The sequence below is a fragment of the Seriola lalandi genome, unplaced genomic scaffold (assembly GCF_002814215.2).
Source record: "Seriola lalandi dorsalis isolate HSWRI2012SDOR001 ecotype SW California unplaced genomic scaffold, Sedor1 jcf7180002054972, whole genome shotgun sequence".
Classification (NCBI taxonomy): Eukaryota; Metazoa; Chordata; class Actinopteri; order Carangiformes; family Carangidae; genus Seriola; species Seriola lalandi.
In genome coordinates this window covers 4822549-4834784 of record NW_019525660.1, presented here as the reverse complement: position 1 = coordinate 4834784, position 12236 = coordinate 4822549, and the positions used below count along the sequence as shown (strand labels likewise).

At 38.8% G+C, this 12236-nt stretch overlaps 1 long non-coding RNA gene across 1 annotated transcript; it reads right to left on the bottom strand.

Annotated features, from left to right (window-relative positions):
• Positions 1 to 2008: 2008 nt before the first annotated feature.
• On the bottom strand, positions 2009 to 11807 carry LOC147817121 (uncharacterized). Its single transcript, XR_015436637.1, has 3 exons — positions 11641 to 11807; positions 7173 to 7313; positions 2009 to 2070 (listed from the first exon to the last, which is right to left on the bottom strand). It is a non-coding gene; the product is annotated as an uncharacterized LOC147817121 (long non-coding RNA).
• Between the last annotated feature and the right edge of the window lie 429 nt (positions 11808 to 12236).

The window sequence follows — 12236 nt, the reverse complement described above, 5'->3', positions numbered from 1 at the left end:
GATGCAATCCCATCCAACAGCTAAGTTTTCAGTACTCCTTTTGTGAAACTAAAGATGTTAAATTTCTGTTGAGACCATCATTTCTGAGGCCATAATTTTTGGCATGGTGGATTTCTTTATATTGTAAGGTGTTTGTGTTATTTTGTTCACCTTCTTAGTGTTTTGGGGATATTATTACATAATTGATTCTCTTCTTGATCTATGGTTTCAAAACAGTGGTGTAGTGTTTAGCTGAAATCAAAGAATAAAATATAACATAATTGTGTGTCAGCTCCACTTTCAACGCTAGAGATGAAATAGGCACAAATTAAATAACATGAAAGATAACGTGCATGTGGTTTTGTTCACCATGTAACAAAAACTTTAATAATTAATGATATCAGAGCAAGATCAAGGCAGAATGAATATCTATACCACACAGGTTGGTACAGATATTCCTAGAACCAAACCGCTAATAGCCGTACCTTACACCTGGGGCAATGTGCAAGCCAAGTGTGTAGTTTCACACCGACCCAGCTGTCATTTCCATGTTTCACATGTTGTTTAAATAGCAATAACATTTCTGCCCATCTGAGCGCCTATGGGTTTTTTGGTCTTAAAATGGGGTGCGGTCAGGCACATTGTTTGTGCGATTGACCAACAAGGTGCAAGGCGCTTTAGACTGTTGAGATAGAGCTCAGAATATATTACTATAAAAGAAAGAAAAAAGAGTTTTGCTAGAGTTCAAAGTCTTATAGTGAGTGAATAAAAGATAGAAATAGTCTGTCAGGACATCCATAGCTTTACTCCTGGAACATAAGATTGACTGCAGGATAAGTTGCTCAGCTTTGTTCTGCAGACTCTCAACTGAAAACGGCTCAACAGTGGTATTCACGTGTCCAGTTAACGGGTTTATGTGCTGTCAGAGTCGAGGTAGACTATTAGGGCTAAACCTGCTCAATCTTTCCAGAGCACCCTGGACTGGTGTATCAGCTAAATACCTAAAAGGTTAAGATGAATGTCTGTGTATGCAGCTTTCATGTGACTGATGTTTTATGCTTTGGCATATTGTAGATGTGTTGTCAAAAAGATTAACTTCCACTATGTAATGTAACACAGCACACCTACTAACAGTGTGTCCCTCTCAGAGTGAATCGGACTGGATCAATTCTTCTCTGGAAGACCCTCCTTCTCCTGACTGCAGGACACCACTGATGATTCTGTCACATCCTGTGGGAAAAAAGGCTTTTGTGTCAAACACTGAAAGACCCAAATAGAACTTCCATTAAACACTGCTGCTACTGAAAACTCTACAGTGGACTCTGCACACGTACATATTTGAGGGTGTGCATTAATTTTCTTGGACAATGCAAATGCACAAAAATGTATTAATAAGGATGAAAAGCATTTGCACTGTAAGCAGATGCAAAAATAGGAAATAAACACAAAATAATCAACATAAAAAGAAGGACAAGACAATGAGCAAAGGATGAAGGAGTGAGAGAATTAAATCAGCAGCTGGAGTTTTAACAAAGGGGCAGGAAAAAACAGGCGAGAAAGTGCTAACGATGCTTCTGATCAAGCTGTTGTTTACTGTGAGTCTGTGAGGACAGAAGAGGAAATTTGGATGAGTGTGTGTATGTGGCAGAAAAAGACATTAGGCCATACAAGGTGGCCTCCTCTCCCCAGTGACATCTAGATGAATCAGGACGCAGCGGCCTTGTCTTCAAGTTCTGACCTAATGCAAGAGTGTGCAGTTGCTGTATGTATTTGAGCGTGCACATTTACTGTATATGTATATGTATGTGTCTCTGTATGCTACGGCACAGGTTCTTCTTTTTCTAACCCAGTTGTGTCTGGGTGATTTATTCAGTGACAAGTGCAGTCCCTGTGAAGATTGTCCTGTAATGATGCGTCATGTCAGTGGAAGAATAAAGGAAGGAAAGCAGAGGAGAAAAAAGAAAAAGGGTTGGGATGGGGGTGGGAGACAAACATTTACCAGAGAAGTGAGGGCTCAGTTTTTTCCCCACTTACATTGACTTGATTAGCACTCTGCTCTCTCCCTCTGTCATCTTGCTTTAACATCTCCAACTGTAGTCAATTAGAAAAATGAGAGGAAACGTCAATGAGAAACAAGTCACCCACTAATGCAATCTGACACACTAAAACTCACTCTCCATCCCTCTATGACTCTCTCATACACACACACACACACTGACACATACACAAAAACATGAACGGCATCAGCAGCGGATTGAACAAGGGCTTGTTTCAGACTTTTCTGTTTGGGAGACAAAGTCACATAAAGAAAAGCCAAATAGTTTATGTGAATATATGACTACACATCCCAGAATAGCAACGCCAATCATTAGTCATTTGCTCTGTAGTGCTGCACGGAAAGTCACTGGTTTATTTAATCAAAAGGTACATCCACAACACAGAACACATTCAAAGAATACCTTTTTAGTTGCATTTGAATGGAAACATGCTGGTTTCGACGACACTGTGACATACTGTTTAAAATGATTAAAGGAGCTTCTCTTTCATGGTTGAAGGCAGTTATAACATGACAACAGTAGTGACAGGTGTATGATGAAAGATGACATCTTGAGAGAGAATTTAAGAAGAGTATGGGACCGATATGGTATCTACATTATTCAACAGATCCACAGTATCGAGAAATGATGCAGTGCTGACAGCTACAATCTTGCATGAATGTACAAAGTGAATGAATGTTTTGCATGTGAACTACTTCAACACTGACCCCTCCTGTCACAATGTATGAGGAGCCTAGGCCCTGTAACATGTGGTGGTATCAGTCTTGGTGCATATACAGTATGTTAATGCTTTTATATAGCTACTGTATGACAAGAAGAAACTGCCTGGTTGCTGTAATTTTTCCTCTTCTGATGATGAAATAGAATGAAAGAATTGTGACCAAGATATACACTAAGCTGGACATTTTAAGTGAAAAAACAAAGTCCAAAAAGATGGTCTGCTCAAACGGTTCCATCTTGAGAAAAACAGTCGTCATAGGAGCAAACTTCAGGCACTCACACAGAGGAGCAGGAGTATATGGAGTTTTGATAAAAAAATAAAAAAAAAACATTATTAGTTACATATCTTATTCATGACAATTACTGTACAAAGCTAACCAGCTTTTCACATTGACACAAACATAAATGGTTTGATAACACCTGACAGGAAAATTAGCACCACCAGCTGTCTATCTCAAAGAACCAACTCTTAATATTTGCATAGAGGAGGTGAATGCAAACGTGCACCAACTTTTTTCCAACTCTTTTCTTTTGCAGATTTTCTCAAAATCTGTTTAAATTTGTGATTCATTTGAATGGAAACCTAGCTTATGTTATTCAGAGGTAACTTCTGAAAGATTTCACACAGATCTTCTCCTCTACACATGAGCTCCTGACGCTGGTTCTTTTTCACAAATAACAAACGATGAAAGTGCAGCACTGCTTCTTTGCCTACAGCAACTTATTTTCACTTATTGATATCTCTGTGGATATACTGTGATAAGCTGCCATAATGGCCTATCCAATTAATCATTCAGGCTTTAATTATATTGACTCTAATATACTGTAAATACAAGCATACTAATCTATGATTGTGAAAACTGTGCTTTATGAAGTTTGAGTTTCTATTCACCACACTCTTTGATAATGGGAGACTCTTACTGGTTGGAACCATGCTAACAGGGGACACTTTATCCTTGTTAGGGCGGACACATTTACAAGGACTGAAACAGATCAGGAGGATGCAAACACTTAACACTAAACATTTTCAGTAGTGGTGGTTGAGTCACATTTAGAAGACAGCAGAGTGATTTGCTGCAGTGTTCGCTGTGGTCTAAATCACTGGGGCGGTGCTGTATCTAGGGGCTGATGTGAGTGTGATGGTTGTGTTGGAGGCTGCATGCTGAAGCATTGTGTTTGTGTGTGTGTGTGTGTGTGTGTGTGTGTGTGTGTGTGTGTGTACACTGTACATGTGTAGTGGTGTTTCTGCTGGGGGCTCAGGTGCAGCTGCAGTTCCCTCCTGTAGAAATACTTCCTGGGAGAAGAGGCGTTGGGGGGTGTGACAAATCCTTAGCTCAACAAACTCCAGATGAAACAGAACATTGGCCAGTACTGTTCATGTTACTACACGTCAGCCTCTCACTAACAAGATCCATGGAAAGTTGCTGTTTTTTTTGTTTTTTTTCAAACCTTGCTGTTTCCACCAGATGAGCCCCTTCTTTTCTTGACAGTTAATTTCTCCTTTACAGACCCATCTCTCAGGTTTTTCTGTGCCTATCTGTATTTGTCTTCGACACACAAGAATGGGAATAACAAACAAATAAAATCAGTGAATGAAGCTGCATTATTTAAATACTAAAAAGTATTCATTGCTTAAATAAAGATAGAGCTACATGCAACTGTTGTAACCTGCCTTATTTCCATCTGATTACCTGGTGAACTGACTTGTCTTTATTATAGCCACTGGCAGGGCTCACAAAAGGTCAGTCAAGCGAAGATACATTTAACAATTATGAACCCTTGAGGCGATAGCAGGGAAAAAAACACACCGCATGCAAAAATAATGGTGTAAACCAACACTGTAGTCTGCGATAATGTGAAAGCATCTTAAGTCTAGGAGGAGGACAATGGTGGCGTTTTCTCCCGTTAAATAAAAAGCTCATAGTTGGATGACTATCTCATGAGAAAGTCCAGGAATTGCCGGACATAAGGTGCTGTAATCTCTTTAATGTCACCTGATGACGATCTCCGCACTGAGGTTCAGATGATAAAGTATCTCTGCTGCTGTACAGCTCTGCTTGTATTGGGAGAAAATCCTCCTGAGACCAGGGAGAAATTAAGATGGAAGAAGTGAAGTGAAATCCTCTCCAGCAGAACACTGAAACAAGTCAAGACGTTAAACCCAAAATCTATTGTCTCTGTTGAAAGTCCCAATCACAGAAAGACAAGCGTTTTTTCCTCTATAGTTGCAGTCTATAACCCAGTGGTAGTAAATAAATAATAAACAATAAATGAACTACCATCAGATGTAATATAAATATTGATGATGCTTCATTATATGGGTACTCAGTTCTTGGTCATTTCCATGGGAGTTTTTGGTAAAGAACAGTGTCATTTGGTGCTAATTATTGGGCAATCTTTTGTCAATTTAAACCCATTATTCATTTAATACTCTAAACTTACTGTGCTTATACAATACGATTATGTTGTGCATTGAATCTCTAGAAGAATATTCTTTAGGTTACACTAGCAGGTAATTGGGACTAATTAATTGTAAGTGAAACAATTAAGCACTGTCTATGTTCAGAGTATCCATAGTAGGAGAAAAAATGGTAGCCATGCTGAATGGGCCTAGAGTAAAGGAGCTCCTTGCACAACTAGTAGATGAGGACGCGCTCCTCTCGGGACCAACATCAGTCTCCAACAAAACAACAGCTGACCTACTAGAGAAACTTGCTCTGTAGTAGAAGTCCTGCTGAATATGCAGCCATCTTCATCACCAGCACAGGGCTATTGTGGACAGTAAAGAAGCACTTCTGGACGGTAACATTAAAGCAGCCGTACAGTGACCCTTGCAACGAAAATATGTTGCAAATCAAGTCAGCATGGTTGTACTGCAAATGTATTCTGAGAATGAAAGGGAGTCAATTGGCAGATTTCCTGCTCTTTTATTAGGTACTCTAGCACCCTATTGTGCCAGGAGTGCATAGATCTGTCTTACGGCGTTGTGGGCACCAAAGCAAATACAATGGATAACACACACAGTTCAAATATCTGCAGCTCTGTGACTGACCATTGGCTCACAGCAGACTAACGTGAACAGCTCTGTGGATCAGAAAGATGACCTGGGAGCAGAGAACAAACCACCAGAGTCATCAGGCAGTACTTGACAGGTCCATTTTATTATTATCACTATCCAATTACATAGCTGATTGAACCTGGAGCTCATTCTCATGTCAGCCATGAGCCAAATTCAGCTAGAAAGAAATGAACACATAAGAAGTCATTGAGATCACCTGCACTTGGGTAAGATTTTTGTTGTATTCTGGTAGGTCATCTCACCTGCAATGAAATGGTATCTTTGTAGTATCATGAAAAATGTTCCTGTCTCTCATGAAGCAGAAGAGAACTTCATTTCAGTATTATTTCCCCCTAAGGTTCAGGACAGTTTGGCCTCTTCACAGCGCACACCAACCAAGTGCTTCACAAACGTACAAACTGTACATTTTTGTTGCTCAGTATTACCACAGGTTTTTGCTGGCAGTCTATGAGCAGCCTCATTAGAGTTGTTTAATGCGAACATTTAACAAAGGAGGTCACATGCTTTTTGATTCTCATTCCAGCTTCAAAACTGGTCAGAAATAATCAGTTACCTTCTGGTCTGGCTTTTCTAAAATCCTCCTACTGCTGACTCCCAATAACCAGGAAGAAAATGGTTTGTCCCATTTCATATTTTATCATCTAACATCAATATACACTTTTACATGATCTAAATGGAGGAGATGGCTGTGATGGCAGCGAATACACCGGGGTATTTTCCCCCGCTTGAGAACTACAGACTAAAAATTAATCTCATTTGGGTTTTAAAGTTTATTCAAGGATCTTGTGTGCCCTCAAACCTTCTACTGCAAATCACAGGGAGCAGTTCCAGTCTGTGTCTTAATTTGTGTAAGAAATTGCCTAAAATATAACCATTTGATTTTTTTCTTAAGAAACATTATGACTTCTTGGTTTAATTGTAATTCCCTCTCAACATTTCACTTGCTTAAAGTTATAACTCTTCAAGATATCAAACACTATTTTTGATACTTTTTATGTTCTGAATCTTCTCTGCAAAATCCATTCAGTGTATTAAACACATTTAACTTGTTCTTTATCAGGGACTTTAGGGCAAACTTCCACTCCATCTGACTGTGCTGGGTTGATTCAGGGACAAATCATTAGATGCCACTTTAATGCACCAAAATCTTCACTTAAAATGCTGAACCATTTCCCACTATGCAATATTTCGTCACGCACTGAAACTCATTATGAAGTAATTTCTTTCTAACTAGACCACAAATGAGGCACATTCTTTGTAGGTTCAGTATTTCCATTTAAACACATGAACAAAGTTTTTCCTTGAGTTGTGTGTGTGTGTGTCTGTTTATCTCTGACCTGTTGTGTGTGTGTGGTCTGTAGGCTGCGCAGTCCTGACTTGAGGTGATGGATTTGGTTCTTGAGCTGCTGTTTGTCCTCCACACTCCTCTCGAGCTCTGCCTCCCGCTCCTTCAGCTCCTCTCTCATTCTCAGAAGTTGCTAAACATAAAGAACAAGTTAGCAATTGATGATTGTGTCAGCTGGGTTACAACAGTGAGGCCCTGGTCTTGACTCTGCTGAATCAAAAGATAAAATTCTTATTGGGAAAAATCTCAAATAAGGGCTCCCTCTTCAGCTTCTTCTTTTAATGTGATGCTGAACAATTCATCAGTTACGGTTGTGCTGTGCCGTGTGAGTCAAGTGAGGTGAATACTTAGCGCTGGTCTGGAGACAGGGAGCTAGGAGTGATTCAGCCGGTCAGTACATAATGAGCTCCTCTGCATATCTGGGACCTCATTCACACCGAGTATTATAGATATGTTTTCTGCATATTCTGGCTAGATAATGAATGATCCAATTACAGCCTAATATTTTTACATTACAGAGGAGGTTGCAGAGGAAGTGTGTAGATAGTGCAGGTAGCAAATAGCACAAATCTATCTGGCAACAAGATGGTGGCCTAGTGAGAAACTAGCTGTGCCTAAATCATGGCAAAATTACTAGAGCTGAAGAAGAAAGGGCAAAGCAAGGCAGGTTTAATGATATACATAGCATTATTTGAAATAAGAAAACATGCAAAAAATACCATAAAATATTGTTGTGCTGCCTTATCAGTAAATAAGTAAATTTTGCATACTAAAATGTTAACAATATCATGATGAACAAAGAGATCTTCTCACATTAACATTTTCTGTACCCATATAAAACACAGACTAAATTTGTGGGGTGTGTTTTTCAGAGCAGGTGCATCACAGAAAGCTTGAGGGCTGAGAAATGGAAGCGGCTCCTACTGAACACATTCACAGACGTAAGGCCAAAAGTGCAGCTTTAATTTAGCGTCTTGACTCAAAACACTGACACAAGAACAATGAGCAGCACTGGTGCACAGTTTGTTGTCATTTAAACTTGGTGTTGAAGAGAGTATTGGCAAACACCAGAGGCAAACCTCCACATAGTACGCTTCCCGTTCCTCAGAGACTGAACCTCGTCACAGGGATAAACAGAAGATTGCTATTGCACTGCAGCTCTCTGATGTAGGCATGATGTTCAGTATGTGTGAACATGTAGCACTGGAAGAAACACAGATGAGCTCATCCAGCCTCTCATGGGCAAACATAATCTTACAAACGTTAACATTTGAGCTTTCAGCATTGTTAAATTGAAATTATTTTCTTGACATAAACACTGTTTTTCTTCCCACCAATATGTTTTGGATGTATGCAGTGTTGTTAACTACAGTGACCTGTACACTTAATCATCTGGGGAAAAGGTTCTGGCAAAGAGAAGTTTATTTTAAAAGGGCATAAGTAGAGAGGCACTAGGGAATAGGCTTATACAAAGACAATTTAAATGCCTTTTAGGTTTCAAGGTGAACATCATTTCTCTCCTACAGATCATTCAAGTGGAGTCATGGAGGTGCAGACGGTAAATGTATCTGCTGACAAAACTTCAACCTTTCAAAGTGCAGAGAACTACTGAATTTCGAACTGGGGACATATGTAAATGTAAAGTAATGTTTTCCTTTAGGGCCTGGAGACACATTTCATAAAGGTAATTATTATGTACTTTATCAAATGAGAAGGATGTAGGGAAAGGTTCTGCTGCTGTGACAATACAATTGTATTTTCTATGACATCTCTTTGCTTAAGGGAGAGTAACTGCAAAGTGGGGCTATTTGGCAACACAGCAGGTGATCAGAAAAGTGGATTGCCGCCTGAGGAAGTGTTTTCTTTTTTCAAGTGACTTACTAAATGTTGCTGAGGGTAATATTCTATTAAATATGGCCTGAAGATGTGGCTCTCAAAGCTGGTCCCCAGGTCACAAAGACTTATTTTTTGGGTTTTTTTTTTTGCTATTTAAAGGGTCTCATTTCGCTCTAAATGCCAGACTCTATTGCTCAATCAAACAATAACAAATTGATCTACATCCTGGTCCCTGCACAAACACATACCTTCAGCTGCCAAACATTGGTTCAGATTAGAAGTGTCTGCAAAACATATGTAAGAGTTGCTGTAAAATGCTGCAAAGGATTCAGTATTAAAGATGCAATATATCCTCATATTCAACTACAGTAAGGAAACTGACTGAATGTTATGGACAGATCAGGTGACATAATGGTGGTGTGTGAATGTAAATACATGATTTACTGAAACAAAACAGCAGAATGACAAATCTGCACCGTAGCAGAGTGTGTGAAGCATCTGCAGCCAAAGCATCAAATGTCTCACCTGCATTATAAAAGGTGAATATAACCACAAGTCACTGTAGTCACAACATTACAGATCCCACCTTAAAATGACATGAGTTTAAAGCATAAATATAACTATAAAAGCACAGGGTGCATATGTCAGAGTTGTGGGAGTTAGAGTATGAATGTTCCTACTTTATCACAGAAGTAGAATGTATAAAATGACAGCTAAAGAAAACAGAAACCCCTGCAGGGGCAAAAAGAAGCATGAATTAACACAAAGGCTGCAACTGATAATTTTTCATTAGTGATTAACTTGGTGGTTATTTTAACTGTTAATCAATTATTTTGTGTAAAAAAACAAGAATATTTTTGTTTTGTCCGATTAACTAAAATCAAAAGATATTCAGTGTATTAACATAGGCCGACTATTTGACACAGAATAGCAACAGTTAAGAAAGTTATAATATAATCAGTTCAAAAAGATATAAAACCCTCACAATGGAGAAACAGGAACGAGGAAATGTTTCACATTTCTGTTTGAAAAATGCCACTTTGTAAGGACAGTGGGTCAATGTAGGTTCAAACTTAAAGCCCTGACATAGTCATGCTCCACCCACACAGGTGTTTTCACTTGCCGAGTAGAGCTTTTCTCATGACTGAGTGTATACAAACTGTGCATCACTGACATCTCCATGACTTTCTTCTTAGCTTTGGTGAATCTGTTCCTGCTGATGCGTGAAGTTTGGTGACCACACATATTTCCCAGCACATCTAAGCCTTGCATCAACCCGAGCAGAGGACTAATCAGACAGAATGACTGAAAGCACCTGTGTGGGTGTCTAGGGTCTTTAAATACACCTTGAAGCCAGGTGTGCAGCATGAGCACTAATGATCCGTCCTACTTGCCTGAGAGGCTCCACCAAAAAACACACACACAATGAACAGAAATACTTATGGGCCACCACAATGTACTAAATTTCACTGGCTTTCACATGCCATATATATATATATATTTTTTTTACATATTACTTAAAATCTTTCCTTAGCATGACCGCAACTTTAACCCCCGAGATCTCTGAAATCCAATTTCAACAAACACTGAATTTGCCTGCCAAGAGAAAATTTTCTTCCTTTCCCTATCTTGAAATTTTCAGACTAACTTTATCTTTGCAATGGGCTCAGTTACAAAGACTGTAAAACCATTCTATTTGCTTAACAGAAAAGTTCAAGAGGTCATTTATTCATCCTATAATAGCAACCTATCTACTTCAGCTGTAGTTTTATGGTACATTTACAAATGTGCCAATGTCGGATACACACTGATATCTCTGGAAACGTTGTGTCTTTACATGCAGGTAATTCTGCAATGGCACAGCCTTGATGATGATCTGTTATTTCTCAGATCAGTGAAGTACAGATTGATCTTATCTTACACTGAATCACACATTACTGTTCGCTACGGTAAGCCAATGCTGCAATGATTTACACAACAAAAATCCCTTCATGTCCTGTGAATGTCATGTACAGAACAAGAATACTCCTTTCAAGGCAATAATCATTTTTTTCATGCCTTGTTAAAGCACCTCCTGCATGATGTAAATGAGGCTTTTTTTGTTTTGCTGATAAGTAAATAATGTCCAAGTGAGATTCAGGCCTGATAATTTCATTTGTTTTCAATATATAATAATTTTTTTTTTTGTTTATTTTGTTTTGGATACATGCGATGTTGTGATATTCTCAAAACTGGACTCATGCAAGTGACGAAATGAAACAAGTGGTATTTGCTGCTTGATTTGTCCAATACTAAATGGTTAAGGTGGATATTTTTTGGAGCGTAGAGGTTGTGTCTGCATTGATTTTGTTTTACAAAATGATATCCACTTGATCTGCTTTCATACTTATCCAATCGTAAATAATGTTCTTGTGAAAATTAATGTATGTGTCAAAACAACTTGTGGCCTAAACTTGAAGTAAAGAACACATTTGCTGAGATGAAAGATTTTACAGTAAACCCAATGAATAAAAGTAACCTTTGATGTCTTTTCTTAACTTCTTTTAATGGTTTCCTTGAATCTCAGTTTGATGTATGAGATCTCAGTGTAACTCTAGTCTGCAGGTTTCTGTATTACACATTACCTTCTGCATGCCTTGCAGAGCCTGCTGTAGGAAGCTGAGCTGCTGTGAGTGCATGTTGTCCTCCTTGCTCCCGATTGGTTGGTTCTTGCCTTATTCCCGTTTGAGCAGCTCCACCTCGTTCCTGTTGGCATCCAGCTGGCAGCACAGCGAGTCGTTCTCCTCCTTTAAGGATTCTGCAGATTCATACACAATGACACATCATTAGACTGCCTGAGAAAGAATCTTTCAAATTTCAGCTGTTTTAAGGAAAGCCAATTAAGGTTTGTAAAACTAATTCTAGAAAGTGCAAGTTTCAGTTTTATACGTATATTCATAAATGCTGGAAATAAGTCACATATCAGATCGAATTACACAAATAGGTGAAAGTTTCAGCAGTTCATGTCCAGAGTTTACACTGTAACTTAATTTATCACCCATCTTTCTTTTTCTTCCTTTACCTCATACACAAGCATCAAAAGTACTGTGAAACATTTCATAATGCTGCCGCAAAATTAATTTAGTTTAATCTCAATAACTGTGTAGAGTAGAGAAACCACCAAGAGACTTTTAGACAAAGAATCATTCTCCTCCTTTTACATTCCTGAACCAAATGCACT